Source organism: Vombatus ursinus, unplaced genomic scaffold, assembly GCF_900497805.2.
Source record: "Vombatus ursinus unplaced genomic scaffold, bare-nosed wombat genome assembly UNPS02014789.1, whole genome shotgun sequence".
Lineage (NCBI taxonomy): Eukaryota > Metazoa > Chordata > Mammalia > Diprotodontia > Vombatidae > Vombatus > Vombatus ursinus.
In genome coordinates, this window is record NW_020954567.1 from 15,954,118 (window position 1) to 15,969,556 (window position 15,439).

The 15,439-nt window shown below is 41.6% G+C and overlaps 1 protein-coding gene across 1 annotated transcript in view; it reads right to left on the reverse strand.

Annotated features, from left to right (window-relative positions):
- The window catches only part of ASTN1 (astrotactin 1), a 278,216-nt gene that overhangs the window by 118,829 nt on the left and 143,948 nt on the right, over positions 1–15,439 (reverse strand). The window lies entirely within an intron of this gene.

Here is a 15,439-nt window from a genome sequence, read left to right on the forward strand (position 1 = left end):
TGGGGCCTTCCTCTTCTTTTCTTGACACAGTAAGCTATCCATTGGTTATCCCTTGCCCTCACTCTGTGACTGTATCACTTTCTTTTTTAGTTATAATTTTTTTATGACAATCTTTACACGACTTCTTCTGCGTCAGTCTTTGTTCATAGCAGAGAAAAACAAAATCACAGACCTCAGGATATAAGGGGACTCAAAGCCCACTCAGTCCAACCTGTTCATTTTATAGATGAGGAAAGTAAGGCCCATGAACTTGAAGTGATTTATCAAGGTAGTAATAAGTACAACCAGGATTAGAACCAAAGTCTTTTGATTATAGAACCGGGTCGCTTTCCACCATATCACAGTGCCTCTGTCATGGCCTTCTCTGCATCTCTCTATTACCTTTCGGGTGATCCTTATCTTGAATACAACAGAGACCATAGTGTTCTATGGCTACCTGTTTGCCATATATAATCATGTATTAATACTAGCTTCAGTACTCCAAGGAACAAATATATATGATTTAATCAGTGTGAGTATAACCTTCACCAATGGCAAACACTATTTTTACCTTTCTTTGTAACCCTGGTGCTTAGGACAGTGCCTGGCACAAAATAAGAGCTTAATAAATGATTGTTGATTGAATGATCGACAATGTAGACTATCACCCTTCACGCTTGAATTGATCATTTCAAGAGTTGTTATGCTAGTGGTCAAACTTGTATTGATTAGCCTCTTTAAACTTAGCTAAGCTGGCCCTAAAATGGCAGATATACAACATACCTCAAGGACTGTGTTCTACACTTTTCCATCTTGGTTGGATTTGCCAGAGTTTGTGTATCACTAGCTTAGCCTCCAAGAACCAAGGTTCTTCATGCCAGGAAGAGGCACTGGAGTTTGATTTAGTGAAAATATATCTGTGTTTATGTAGAAGCTAATATATCTAGGGCCACAAAGTGTAGTTAAGCTCCACTGGGCTGCTGTTCCTTGGAAGTCTTCAAACAAAGGTTGAATGATCACTTGTTGGGTATGTCACACGAGTGATTCCTTTTGTATATAGGTTCAATTAGATGACCATGGAGGTGACTTTGAACTTTTAAATTACAGGATTCTATGGTTTCACTGTAGGGGCAGTTAGGTGGCACAACGGCTAGAATGCTGGCCCTGGAGTCAGGAGGACCTGAGCTCAAATCTGGCCTCAGACACTTATTAGCTGTGTGACCCTGGACAAGTCACTTAACCCTGTTTGCCTCAGTTTCTCAACTATCTTTCCCAAGAAAACCTCAAATGGGGGCCCAGAGAGTTGGATATGACTGAAATGACTCAGTGACAAATGGTTGTACTGTATACATACTAGTAGAGAAATAAAGACTGATAAACACAAACCCCAATGCTGTCCTGAGCATGTAACATCAAGAAACTAAACTCTTTCATTTTGAAATTTGCAACTGTTAAGGTCCCTGAAACCATTTGCAAGTCCTGTCTTGTTAACATTACAAAAGGTTCCTCCAGCTTGCCTCCATGAGATAAACAATTCTGTCCTGATTTGTGGCATGGTACATGTAGATGCTAAAACAGAAGTAATGGAGTAGATTACTCTTGAGAATGTATACAACCTATTGAATCAGGGCTGCTACTCAGAATTTTTAGAAATGCACAGGGCTAGTTTGCTAATCTGAGAATTCTCCTTGCTATTGCATGAAATATTATCATAAGCATGTAACCTTAATAGATATAAATCTAAGGCCAATTCAGAGATTCTCTCTCTCTCTCTCTCTCTCTCTCTCTTTGTCTCTCTCTTTCTCTCTCTCTCTCTCTTTCTCTCTCTCCCCCCCCCCCTTTCTCTCCCTTCCTCTCCCTGTCCCCCCTTCCATCTCCCTTTTCATCATTTCATCAGCAGGTTTTATCTATATATCTCTAAGAAATAGCTACACTAGGTTGCAGATGTATCCACCCCCTCCCCAAACTTTGCTTGTAACAGGAAGATGATCTGTGTTGGTGGAAGCAATATCTACACTAATGAAATTTTGAATCTTCTGATATTTAATATGAGCGTGTGTGTGTGTGTGTGTGTGTGGTTTTGTATGTGTGTGCATATCTGTGCACTTTAATTTACTAAAGGGTCCAACCAGGGGTGTGCTGAAGCCAGCTTGAACCATCTTTCAAGAGCCCAGTGTTAAAGTGTTAAATTTTCAACGTGAGCATATATACTTTGGAAATCAGCAACCACTACAAATCAAGTCTGAATTTACTGTTTTGTTTATTGTGTAGACTTAAAAAAAGTGATGGAAAAAATGTTGATGCTGCAGAGTAAACTTAAAAGTGTGTCATGCATTTATTTTTCCCTTAGAAAACCAGTTGTTAAATCTTTACCAGCCAACCCCCGGGTCCAACCCAGTAGGGCTCCTTATCCTTCTGTGAAATGGGAAGTGAAAAGACTAAAAAACAGGAAGATTCTTTTAAGGAAAGAGAACAGAATAGGGGAAATACCGTGGTGCTTAGATCATTGCCTCTGGGGTTGAAAGACATGGGTTCAAATCCTGTTGTGATGCTGACCATGACCTTACCTAAGTCCTTTATCAACCAGGGTCTCAATTTTCTCCTCTGTAAAATGAAGAGGGATGACCCAGTTTTGTTTTTCTCAACCATTAACCTTTGCTAATAATTTTCTCTGCAGGGTTCTTTCAGTAATTTTTCCCCCTGTATCTCTCCAATGAAGGTAAAAGCAAATAAAAGAATCAATCAACGTTTCAAGAAAGATCTTAAGGAAACTGTGAGAGATTATTTGTTTATTAATCCACTCATTTCATTTCAAGGTAGTTCAAATGCTTCGTGCTCGCAGTCAAAAATAGTCTGAGGGATAAAAGCCCAGCGTGGGTGGGATATCACAGGGCTGCTTGGCAGTCTGGCCTCTCTTTCCAACTTAATGTGAAGAAAGAACAATGGAAGGACATGTACGATTAAAGAGAGCCCAGATTGGCATGTTTTCTATGCTAGTCACAAAGCATCATTTGTGAATCCCTTTCAGTTTCCTCCTGAACACCCTTTTTCTCCCCTCCCACTTATTTCACTGCTGGGGGAGCTGAGGCAGGCAGACCGATAGCGGATCTGCAATGAAAAGGCAGCTTTATCAATAATACCAGTCAAATATTGCCCACAAAGACCTGGCACTCCCTGTAAGTGCCTTATATTTGGTAGCAGGGGTACCACTACACTCGCTCTTGCTGGCTGACTGAGATGGAGTCTTCTTCCCTAGACAAAGCAGCTGTCAGGGGAGTATGTCATATCTAGCTCAAACTACAAGGGGAACCCCAGGGAAGAGGACCAACCATTAGGGAAGCTGGACCCTAGCCAGTTCCCCCTGACCATTAGACCTCCTGCCACCAAAACCTGCTGTCTGACCACTCCTTCAAGATGCAATTTAAAGACAAAGTCACTCCCTGCTCTGAGGGAGGTACCCTCACTCCCTTCCTGGGAGAGAGGACACTGCTGTGCGTGGCCAGCCAGGCAGAAGGATTTTCACCAGCTGTACCTCATCAAAGTGGAAAGGATAAACTACTATCTCTCTCTTCAATAATGCAGCTGGCTAAATAAAAGGATTATCACCACTCCCAAACACCAACCCTCCCTTCTTTTGACAAAGATTAGGCAGATCACTCTAAATTAGGTGAACTCTCAATTCTCCCCAGACCTGAGACTAAAGATGCAGGTGGGCATGTGAGCTGAATGAGAGTCACGAAGTTGAAGAGAAGGGAAAAAAAATAGATTCTGTCAGACTGTAACTGCCTAGACAAGAAAGGAAGAATTGTATGATGGATCAAATGAGATAATATATGGAAGATGCCTTGCAAACCTTAAATCTCTGTTTAAATTCTAACTCTTATTGTTATCATTCATAATAATAACAGGTAGACTCAGAGCCAGTAAGACTTGGGTTTAAATCCTAACTCTGACACATATATACTATATGATCCTTGTCAAGTCACCTAACCTCACAGTGCTAGTCAACTCGCTAATAATAATCATGATGATATACAGAATTTTATAAAATGCTGTGAGGTTTGCCACAAACTTTGCATATGAAATTTCATTTAATCCTCACAGAACCCTGGAAGGAAGGTACTATTATTTTCCTCATTTTCCAGATGAGGAAACTGTACACTGGAGGGGTTTGGCTAGATGACCTCCAGCCAAAAATTTTTTCCTCCTCTGACATTCTATGGCTTGGAGAGGAGGGATGCCTCCCAATGATTGGCTGGCTGAGGTTCAAGAGGGGACTTTTGTCAGAAGAGCTGAGCATTTTGCAGTCCACAAAAGTGGGCTATGGAACAGATTTCTGTCTCCATCTCCCCTGCTTTTTTTTAACTTTTTCTGAGTCTTCTCTACCTGGGACTTCCAGGGTCCCAGGGAAAAACTTCCCCTTTGGCCCCCAGGATAAGAGAACGGCAATTGGCAGGAGAAACCCCAAGTAAACTGCCTAGGCTTGCCTGGTTGGCCACAGTGAGAAGTCCATGGACAATGGGTTCCTGGCTGCCTTGTTCCTTTCTGTTTCCATTCCTGAGCACAGGTCAAAGACCAGAGTTCCTGAAAATGATAACTTCATGCAAATTTGGAAGTTCATGAGGAATCAAGATTTGAAGATTTCCAGCTTCAGGCATTAGTCGCCTAAAGGAAGAAGGCTCCTCAATGGCTGCCTCTTGGGGCAAAAATAGGCTGCTCACTAGATGGTCATCCTGCAGTTCAAAGGGTAATGCTATGCCACGGGAGTGACGTAGAGCAAGAGCTCTGGGCTATGTCAACCCTGTTATTACACTAACTTGGATAGTGTGAGTCTAAAATGAATGGGGAGTGTCTGTTCAGCAGTCAGAGTCTCAAGGGCTGTTGGAAGGTTTGATGTTTCTCTGTTTGTTCATGGGCTTCTAAGAATCCTTTATGTCCTAATAATTTTCTGCAATGGAGCAAATAAAGTTTGAGCCATACTTATTATCTATGGGCCTTGCTATCCACGTCTGGGAAAACCTAGAGATGAGCCATATTTAAGCTCTATTCAGGAGAATCTTGGAAGTTTCTGGGGCGGAGAACAGAAGTCAAAGATAAATAATTGCCCCACTTTGGAGTTAAGCCCCCAGCATTGCCCCAGGCTGAGCACAGTATCATATAAGTTACAAGTCTTAGCCCTCCAATTAGATTATAAGCTGCCTGAAGTCAAGAACTAGGCATTATTGCATCTTCATGTCCCCAGTGCCTAGAATATGGTGTCCTTGATCACAGTACATCTTCCACCATAATTCGGCCAACATTTATAGTCTCTCTTATGCATGAGGCACTATGCCAAGCACTGGAGATAAAAAGATAAAACAAACAAAAATTAAATATGTTTACTGAATTTAATTGAGTATACATTGGTAGTTTCTGTCTACTTTACTCTTTCCAACTTAAATCCCTCTTCGTTGTATTTACAAGATTCCAAGAAAAAATATGCAGATATATAGCCTTATCTATTTATCTATCTACTCAATTACACTCTTTCTCTAAGGAATCATTTATCATTCTTAAGTTTTATTCTTTTGTCCAGAAATTCAAATCTACCTCTAATCACTATCTTCTCAACCAACTGTTCAATTTTAAATCTGCATTTCTCTTCTGAAGCTCCTGTCTTTAATCAGCAAGAGTGAAGAAAGTAACTAAATGTACTTCCAGGGTCTTCTTTGGTTTCTTGTCTGGAATTCATAATCTTTAGTGATGCTTTTTAGGTTCCTTCTCATCATATCATTTGTGTCCACATGTATCATCAAAAGTAGGTTGTAATTATGTTGCATCAGTGTTGGGAGGTTGTCTGGCATAATTTGGATACATGCCCTACCTCCATGTTTCCCTTTAATAGGGAGTCACCAATTATCATGGCTCACATTAGTCTTCATCGTGCCATTACTGGATGGCCTCCTTATCTATTGGTCAATGTTGTCCTTCCTTGAAGGTTAAGAAATGACCTGTATTTACGTTCTAGGGGCCAGCTTCCCTCTATACTACAGGAATACTTGTTACATGGCTGTAGGTGTTCAATGATCCTTCTTCCTTTCCCCTGTATTTTATTCTTCTGCGCTCCACCAATCTGACACAAGTCAGGATCCCCTTTAGCCCTTTCAGATCCCATTACTTTGTTGTTTTTACCTTAATGCTTTTCTTTTATTTTTCATAAGATTGGATTGCCCCACCTCACACCCAGGCTAGAAGTATAGGGGCTTCTCACTGGCCCATTCTGCTGATTACTGGCATGAGTACTTTGACCAGCTTTGTATCTCACCTAAGCCAGCTGGTGCCTCCTTAAGCAACCTGATGACTCCCTACTTCAAGGGGGTTCACCATATCGATGCCAAACAGTGTAGACACCTAATTGGCATGCATAGGCTATAAAACCCATGAAAACTGGGTACTCAAGAGATCCTCCAGCCTCCACCTCCTTAGTAGCTGAAATTATAGATGTGTGCCAACTGGCTCAGCCCCACCCCCACACTTTTTAAGGAGCATTTCATCCTTTCCTGTTGTAGTGGAAAGAGAATTGGCTTTGGAATCTGAATACCTGGGTTCAAATCCTGGCTGTATCACTTACTATCTGTGTAACCTTGGACAAGTCACAACCTCTCTGAGCCTCAGGTTCCTCAAAATGAAATGAGAGAGTATCGAGTATCCTGTAAGGTACCTTACTAGCTTGAAAGCTCCTTGATAGCACACACTGTTTCATTTATTTTTTTTTATTTGTATCCCTGATTCTTAGCACATAGAATAAGGACTGAATCTGTAGTTTGACTGTTCTAGGGAACTTACTCTACCAATACGGGCTGTCACCGTCTCTTCATCTTATGGTTTAGAGAGTTGCATAGACCACTGAGGGATTAAGTGATCTGTCCAGGGTGACACAACAAGTATGTTTCAGAGGCAGGACTTGAACTGACTTCTTCCTGCCTTCCAGATCATCTCTATATTTCCTACCCCATGCTGTCCCTGATGCTTAGTACACAATAATCACTTAAACACTTCTTCCCTTCCTCCCTGCCTTCTTTTCTTCATCCCTCCCTTCTTCCTTCACCCTCTCCTCCTTCCTCCTCCCTTCCTCCCTCACTCTCCCTTCTTTCTTTCCTTCCTTTCTCCCTTCCTCCCTCCCTTCTTTACTTCCTCCCTCCCTCTCTCCCTTCCTCCTCCCTTCCTCCCTCCCTTCTTTCTTTCCTTCCTTCCTTTCTCCCTTCCTCCCTCCTTTCTTTACTTCCTTTTTTTCCTTCCTCCCTCCCTCCCTTCTTTCTCCTTCTTTCCTTCCCCTTCCTGATAATCTGGAAAACAGAGGAAGTGCTTGGACCCCTTTATCTCTTCATCCTGGAGATTAGCCAGCTTACTAACACTTTGTCTTCAGATTGCATTTACTTAGCCAAAGCTTAAAGACAGACACTATAGATCCTATAAAGGTCACTACAAAATTATTTTCACCTGGTATACCTATTAGCACACAGAGCTTGGGTTTTGTCACTTTTATTTTTCATTTTTTGTTAGCAGCTGTGGTGGGCAATTCTCCTGGTGAACTGCCTACTTGCTAGGCACACATTTTCAGATCACTAGGTGCTACGCTGCTGGGGGTTCCACCAAAAGGCTTTAGTTACTTATCTCAGTCTTCCTGCCTTTTCTCCTGAGATAAGGCCAGCTTGTTCAACTGTCTTTGCTTGGCAATTAAAAGTTCCTGACAAAAGCCCAATGCAAACAACAGTTGCTGTAGATGAGAAGTTATCTGGCTGAATGCAATTACCAACCACTTTACACCTTCCTCCTCTTCTATCCTCCCCATGACCAATTTTTGGAAATATTTTTCTACATCCTTGCTTCTCTTCTAGTCCCTGTTTTCCATTCCCACTGAGGGTAGGAAACAGTGACTTAAACAGCAGCTGGAGGGATTTGGAATAGAAGTTACAGGGAAATTATTTTTAATAGGAAAATTCTTTGAAGTCTATGCTGTAAGATGGTAGAGTTTGTTGCCAAGGGTGGTGGAGGAAAATTGAAGGAACTAGGGATGTTTAGCCTTCAGAAGGGAGACTGGAAAGAGGGTGAGGAAGGAATGAAAGCTGTCCACAAGTCTTTAAGGGACTGTCATGTGGAAGTGAGATTAGCCTTTGTCTTTTTTTGGCCCCAGAAGGCAGATCCAGGAGCAATGGGTAGAAGGAACCAAAGAGGCAAATTCAGACATCATAATAAGGAAAATCTTCTGAACACTTAGAGCTAAATGTAGATAGAATAGGTTGGAAGTAATGATCCCTACTCTGTACCGTAGGCACTGAAAAACTTGAAGCAAAACTCTGATGATCCCTTGTTTGGTTTATTGAAGAAGGGGACCTTGAATTACTGGTCTCAGTCATCCCTTCCAGCTCTGAGATTTGATGCTTCTGAATCATCTTATGGCAATGAACACTGCCTAAGAAAGCTCAGGTAAAGTCCTATCTGAAGACCATGGGATAACTGTAGCTAGGTGGTACAGCTAATAGAGCATGGGACTTGGAATCAGGAAGAACTGTGTTTGAATTCTGCCTCAAACATCTACTAGCCCTCTGAGTAAGTCACTTTACCCCTCTCAGCCTCAGTTTCCTCTTTTGGAAAAATGGGGAAAATAATCACAGTTACCTCATAGGGTCTGTGTAAATATCAAATAAGTAACAGATATAGAGCACTTTACAAATCTCAAAGTGCTCTACCAATGCTAGCTAATAGTATTGCTCAAATGTCCTCTCCAGCTGATTCTATAGCTATGGCAATGAAATTCTGGGATCTCCCCTCTGGTTGCACAACCTTTACAATGGTCCCAAACACCAAGTATAGAGAAAACAATTGTGGGAAATCTGTGTTCTCTGAAAACTCATCTGTTTCTTTTCTTACAATTTTGGCAAGACTACCTTCAGAAATATCATAGGAAAGAAGTTGTGGGAGACCCTGGAATGCTTTCCCAAGCTAAACCTTCTGTTCTACCAACCAGTGATCATTATCGTTGTAGGTTATTGCAGTCTGTCCCAGAGCCCTGCACATTGCTTCACAATGCTTCTTCCAAAGCACTGAGTTCTTTGCTCAAAGGCAAGCACTCATCAGAGAAGTCTGCATGAGAGCGCACACACAAACACACACAGACACACAGACACAGACACACACACACAGACACAGACACACATACACACCTCCAACCATGACCTTATATGGAATGGAATTTATGGAAATCAAGAATTTATGGCCTGGCATCCCTCCCCTCTCCATCCTCAACTCCTCATTCTCTTTCACTTCACTATGTTCAATCCATTGCCAGCCAGGTCTTCTCTATTCTACCTTTGCAACCGTCTCATATCCACTCCCTTCTCTCATCAGACACTGCCACCAAATAGTGCAGACTTTCATTATCTCATGCCTAGACTGTTGAAATTGCCCTGCCTCCAGTCTTTTTGGCCTGCCCTAGTCTATCTTCCACTCAATTGTCAAATTGATCTTCCTAAAGCACAAGTCTGACCATGTCACCCCCCCCCCCATTCAATCAGCTCTATTGGCTGCCTGGGTCAAATTGACTCCTGGGTCAAATATAAAACCCTCTGTTTGGCTTTTACAGCTCTTCATAACTGAGTCTCTTCATAACTGAGTCTCTTCCTAGCTGTCCAGACTTTTTACTCTTTACCCCTTTTCATGTTATCTAAGTTCCAAGGACCCTGGCTTCCCTTTCTACTTATATATAAGATATTCCATCTCTACACTCTGGATTTTCATTGGCTGTCCCCTATGCCAACAATATTCTCCCTCCTCATGTCTGCCTCTTGGCTTCCCTGGCTTCTTTTTTATTTTTTTTTCTTCCTTGGCTTTTCTCAAGTCCTAGGTAAAACCCCACAAGAAGCTTTTTCTGATCCTCCTTAATGCTAGTGCCTTTTCTCTGAGATTATCTCCAATTTATTATCTGTCTCTCTCTCTCTCTCTCTCTCTCTCTCTCTTTCTCCATCTCTCCTTCCTTTCCCCCTCCCCCATCTCTCTGTATCTCTCTCCCCCCATCTCTCTTCCTCTCTCTCTCCCTCCTCTCCTCCTCTCTCTCCCTTTCTCTTTCTCTGTTTCTGTTTGCATGTTGTCTCCTGCATTGGACTTAAGTTCCTTGAGAACATGGACTATTTTTGCTTTTCTTTATATTCCCACTATTGACTACAGAGCCTGGCACATAATTGGTACTAAATAAATACTTATTGGTTTGATTTATTTGATCTTCACATGATGATTTCTAGGAGCATAGATATAGAACCTGGGTCCTTCTAAATTAGGGCTTCTTAACCTTTTGTATCATGAACTACTCTTGCAATTGGTGAAGACTGAGCTAGGTGGCACAGTGGATAAAGTGTTAGCCCTGGAGTCAAGAACACCCATCGTTCTGAGTTCAAATCTGGCCACAGACACTTACTAACTGTGTGACCCTGGCAAGTCCCTTAGACCTGATTGCCTGAGTTTCCTCATCTATAAAATGAGCTGGAGAAGGAAATGACAAACCACTCCTGTATCTTTGCCAAGAAAATCCAAATGGGGTCACACACAGAGATGATTGAAATCACTCTAACAACAACATAGACCCCTTCTCAGAATATTTTAAATGCATCACATCAGGATTACAAAGGAAATCAAAGATTAGTGAAATTAAAGATGCATTTTTCCTCCATCCCAAACTCTCTGAGATCTATCCACTGACTCCATAAACACCATGTTAAGAACCTCAGCTTTTTTGTTTGTTTGTTTGTTTTGTTTCTTGCTTAGGCAATTGGGGTTAAGTGACTTGCCCAGGGTCACACAGCCAGTAAGTGTCAAGTGTCTGAGGCTGGCTTTGAACTCAGGTCCTCCTGACTCCAAGGCCGGAGCTTTATCCACTGTGCCACCTAGCTGCTCCCAGAACCTCAGCTTTAAAGTAAGCTGGTGAGGCTGGGATCATTTGGGCACTCTCCAAGAGCTTACCTCTACTAAAAGGAGAGTTTTTGTGCAGAAATTCAGTTCAGGGTCCTGGCCCAGGGTGTGTGTGTGTGGGGGGGGGGGTGTATGGGGGGGGTGGGTGAGTGGGTATTTGCTGGCCAAACCCCTTGGATAAGGGCTGAGATTGTCTCGATTTTTACAGGGTCTTTGGGACTGGAAATGATCAAAGCCAGGATAGAACTTCCAGGAGAGGGCTTTTTTAAAATCACAGCTAATCTTTCCAGCCTCTTCCCAGTTCAGACCCAGGATAGGATGAATAATAGGAAAGGGTTTGAAACCAAACAACCAAATTGTTAGAACAGCTTCTAGACATTGGTACGCCAGTCAGGGTCCAAGGACAACAACGTTGAGAAGTTCCTCTCTTCATGCTACACAAATCTTTCAAACCAGCCCTGGGCCAATCCTATTAAGAAAGGGCAGTCTGCCCTGGACTGTCACCAAAGAAGGAGAAGAGAAAATTCAAGGCACAGTAAAGAAGGGATACTATGAATCAGTACTGGAGCCATGGGCAAGGTTTATGAGTGAACTTCTATGACAAAGGCAGGTGCTACCTCAAGGAACAAGAAGAGCTGTGGGCTGAGTGCCCGCAGAGATTAAAAATCACAGACAAGGCAGGAAAAAATGCCTAGAGTTGATGGGTTTTGGTAGAGTGGGGGGGGCGGGGTGGAAGTAGACCAGTTTATTTAAGAAGTGTCTCCAAGCAGTGACTTTTCTGAGTAAACTTAAGTGAATTCCAGTTCTATGGGAGTCCAAGGCCGATCACTGCTCACCTCCAAGACTGCAAGCATGTTGATGCCCCAGGCTTGTTTAACTATTCATCAGGTCAGAGCTTCTGGACCTTTCCCTCTTTTACACAGAAGGAAAAACAAAAGAAGCAAGAAAAAGCAAGACAAGGTAGAAAGGCAAAAAGATAGGACTGGAGAGAAAACAGTTGGAGAAGAATAAGTTGGACAGAGTGCAAAGTCATGAAATTGTAGGGAATTTGAGTTTAACAAAGAGTCATTTGTACATACCTGGCATGTGCTACAAGTCTCATGAAATAGCATTTCCCTTCAAGTTCATATTCTACTTGGGTGTGGGGGTGGCACAGGATAGATACATAAATACAGGGTAATGAGGCAAATTTTAAGCATTAACAAATATGAAGGATCAGAAAAATTCCTAAAGCAGCCACTGGCTCAGTGGATAAAGTGCTAGGCTGGGAGTAAAGAAGACCTGAGTTCAAATCTTATCTCAGACACTAACTAGCTTTATGACCCCGGCCAAGTCAATTAACCTCTATTTGCCTCAGTTTCTTCAACTGTAAAATGGTAATAACAGAACCTCCCCCCCCAAGGCTCTTGTGAGGATTAAATGAGATATTTGTAAAAGTGCTTAGCAAAGTGCCTAGCACATAGTAGGTACCACATAAATGCTTATTCTTTTCCCCTGTGTGGAGCTTCCAAGAAGAACGTTTTTTCTAAGTGGTAGAAATGAGAAGGAAACACATGCCAGACATAGAGTGCAAGAATGTATATGGCAAGTAGAGTTACATAATGGTGGATAATTCAGTTTGGTTAGAGCACAGAGTGTATGAGGAGAGATAAAGAAAAATTATGCTGTAAAGGTAGATTATAGAGGGCTTGAGATGTCAAAGGAGCAAGCTTATATTTTATCCTAGAAGTGACAGGGAGACCCTGAAGGTTTTTGAACAAAGGAGGAACACAGTAAGGTCTGGGTCTCAGAAAGATTATTTTGGTGCTCGTGTGTGTGGATGATGGATTGGAGGGGAAAAGGATAGAGTGGAAAAGGAGGTTATTACAAGAGTTTAGCTGAAAAATAATGCTGTCTGCACTAGTTTGGTATCTGCATTTGGTATAAGGGGATCAGAATGAGCACATGTTTAGTGGTGAGAGGTGAATAACAAGGAAGGGTCAGGAGTAAGTCCAAGGTTTCAAACCTTGGTTATTAAGAGGATTCCAGAGTTCTTGATAGTAATAGGGAAGTTTAGAGGAGGAGAGGGTTTAGGGAGGAAGATTTGTTGTTGTTGTTATTGTTGAGTCATTTTTCAGTCATGTCTGACTCTTTGTGATGCCATTTGGTGTTTTCTTGAAAAAGATACTGATTTGCCATTTCCTTCTCCAGCTCATTTTGTAGATGAGGTACTGAAGCAAACAGGATTAAGTGACTTGCCCAGGGTTACACACAAATTAGTAAGTGTTGGAGGCTGGATTTGAACTGAGATATTCCTGAATCCAGGTCCAGTACTCTACCCACTGCACCATCTAGCTTCCTTAGGAGGAAGACAGTACATTCTATTTTGTATATGTTGAGTTTGAAATACTGATGAAACACTGAAATGGAGGTGCTCAGAAGTCAGTTAGCAATATGAGACAGAAATCTCGGCAAAAGATTAAGAATGAATACACATGTACACACATACATATATAAACACAACTATCTATCTATCTATCTATCTATCTATTCATTTTATATATCTATGTAGAAGGTGTCAAAAAAGTCTTAAAAGTGTGATAAAATTTTTGGAACAACCTGTATATATGTGTATATACACATGCATTGTGCACACACACTGAACTAACTTATAAAGAAGGACAGTGGTCCAGAGGAAAGTAGTTGATAGCTGCAAGACTTTGAACAGGAAGATAGGGATGATGGAATGAATATGAAAAGGAGAGAAGCTGCAGAGTGTTAGCTATATAGAGAAAGTCTAGAAGCAGCAGTGGGGAGCAAGAAGTAGGTAGGCTCTCTTTCTCTTGGCCCATTACATGGCATAGCATAAGAGAAGAAATGACCCACTTCAGGAAATACATCTTTTATAGTGAGTCTAGCAATACTTGCAATGACAAAAGATGGGAAGTGTATGAGATTCTATGATCTAGGGTTAAGGGATGTTTGTTTAAAATAGAATGATCAGAGTGAGTAAAACAGAATCAGAGTACAGAAGAGGATTAAAAAAACTGGAGAGATGTAGATCTAAACTGGACAAGGATGCAAGTGTAAAAAGAGGTGTAGAAAGAGAATGGAGTCTTGTCTCAGCAAACACTGACTGAATGACTGAAGAGGAGATGGGAGTTTGCCACTCATGGGAGAAAAGTACACCAAGCTGCCTAGGGCCTCTGCTCTCCAAGGTCCTGAGATGACTGTGTGTGGTCGAAGTTGGAGATCAGGTAATCACAAAATATTCCTCCTAAACCTGGAGCACGGTATCATGAAAATATAGCAGGTATAGGAAGAGCAGGCACATACTTAGAATATAATGATAATGAGACATACTTGTAAGGAAAATATATGGCCAAGGCAACTCACACCCCTGGTGCCAACAGGCCTCAATAGCTTTTTTTATTCCACATGGAATCCTCAGGAAGCTATACCCAGGGTGTGAGTTGCAAAGCTGGGCTCCCAGGGACTGCTTTCTTCTACAATATGATTCTCAATTGCCAAAGCTAAGTGGCTCCCTTCTCTGCTGCCAGAGGTCCCTCTATTGGACATCATGTCCTCACTAGGGAAATCTGTGTCTGTGTCCATATGGAGAGTGTATCTGTGCTCCATGCAGGGTGGAGTGTCTCGTACGAGTCACATAACTGCTTTAAGGTGATATGTCTTGCAGGGGAGGAGAGAAGAGAGAAATCCTCTGCTTTTTCTATCAGAAGTTCTACCTTCCTACATTGAGTGATAGCAAAAGTCAAAGCAGAAAGCAGAAGTGGGGGATTCTTCCTGGACAGAATTTCCATCTGGGAACATTTGTTATCTCAATGCTAATATTAGTGCTGAAGACTGAGTCTAGTTTTGTTTGTTTGTTTATTTATTTTTGTTGTTCTTTGCTTATTTGTTTGTTCTGGTTTTGAAAGCCTAGCAAGAGGACAACAGTAGTTACAATGTTAAAATGACAGAAAGAATGGGGATTAGGGTAACTGGAGCAAAAAAGAGAGAATGAAGCCTCAAGGATTATGAGAAGCTAGGGGCTGGGGCAGAATTTTGCCCATTTTTCTACTGAATATGTTACATATTGATTACAAAGAAATCAAAAGATTTCAGTATCAGGGATCATGGGATTTAAAACTTGAGGGACCTTGGAGATTATCTACTCCAATCTCATTTAAAAATGTGTTGATGCCTTTTCTCATTATATTAAGTCATTTCTGAATGTATCTCTCCCAGATCTCCTATCCCATAAATCATCATACCTTGTAACAAAAATTGAAGAAAAGAAAAAGTGTAAAAAAGGAATTGAAAAAAAATCAACAAATACAGGGTACATAATATTCCACATCCATGGTCTCCCACCTCAACAGTGGAGAGAGAGAAGAACATTTTCTCAACTCTTCTCTGGGGTCAAGTTTAGTCACTGCACTTACACAATGTTCACTTTTGCTTTATTCCAACTTTTTGTTTGACATGCAAGACAATTTAGGATTAGTGAGAGGGACTGACTTCACCAAGATAACATGGG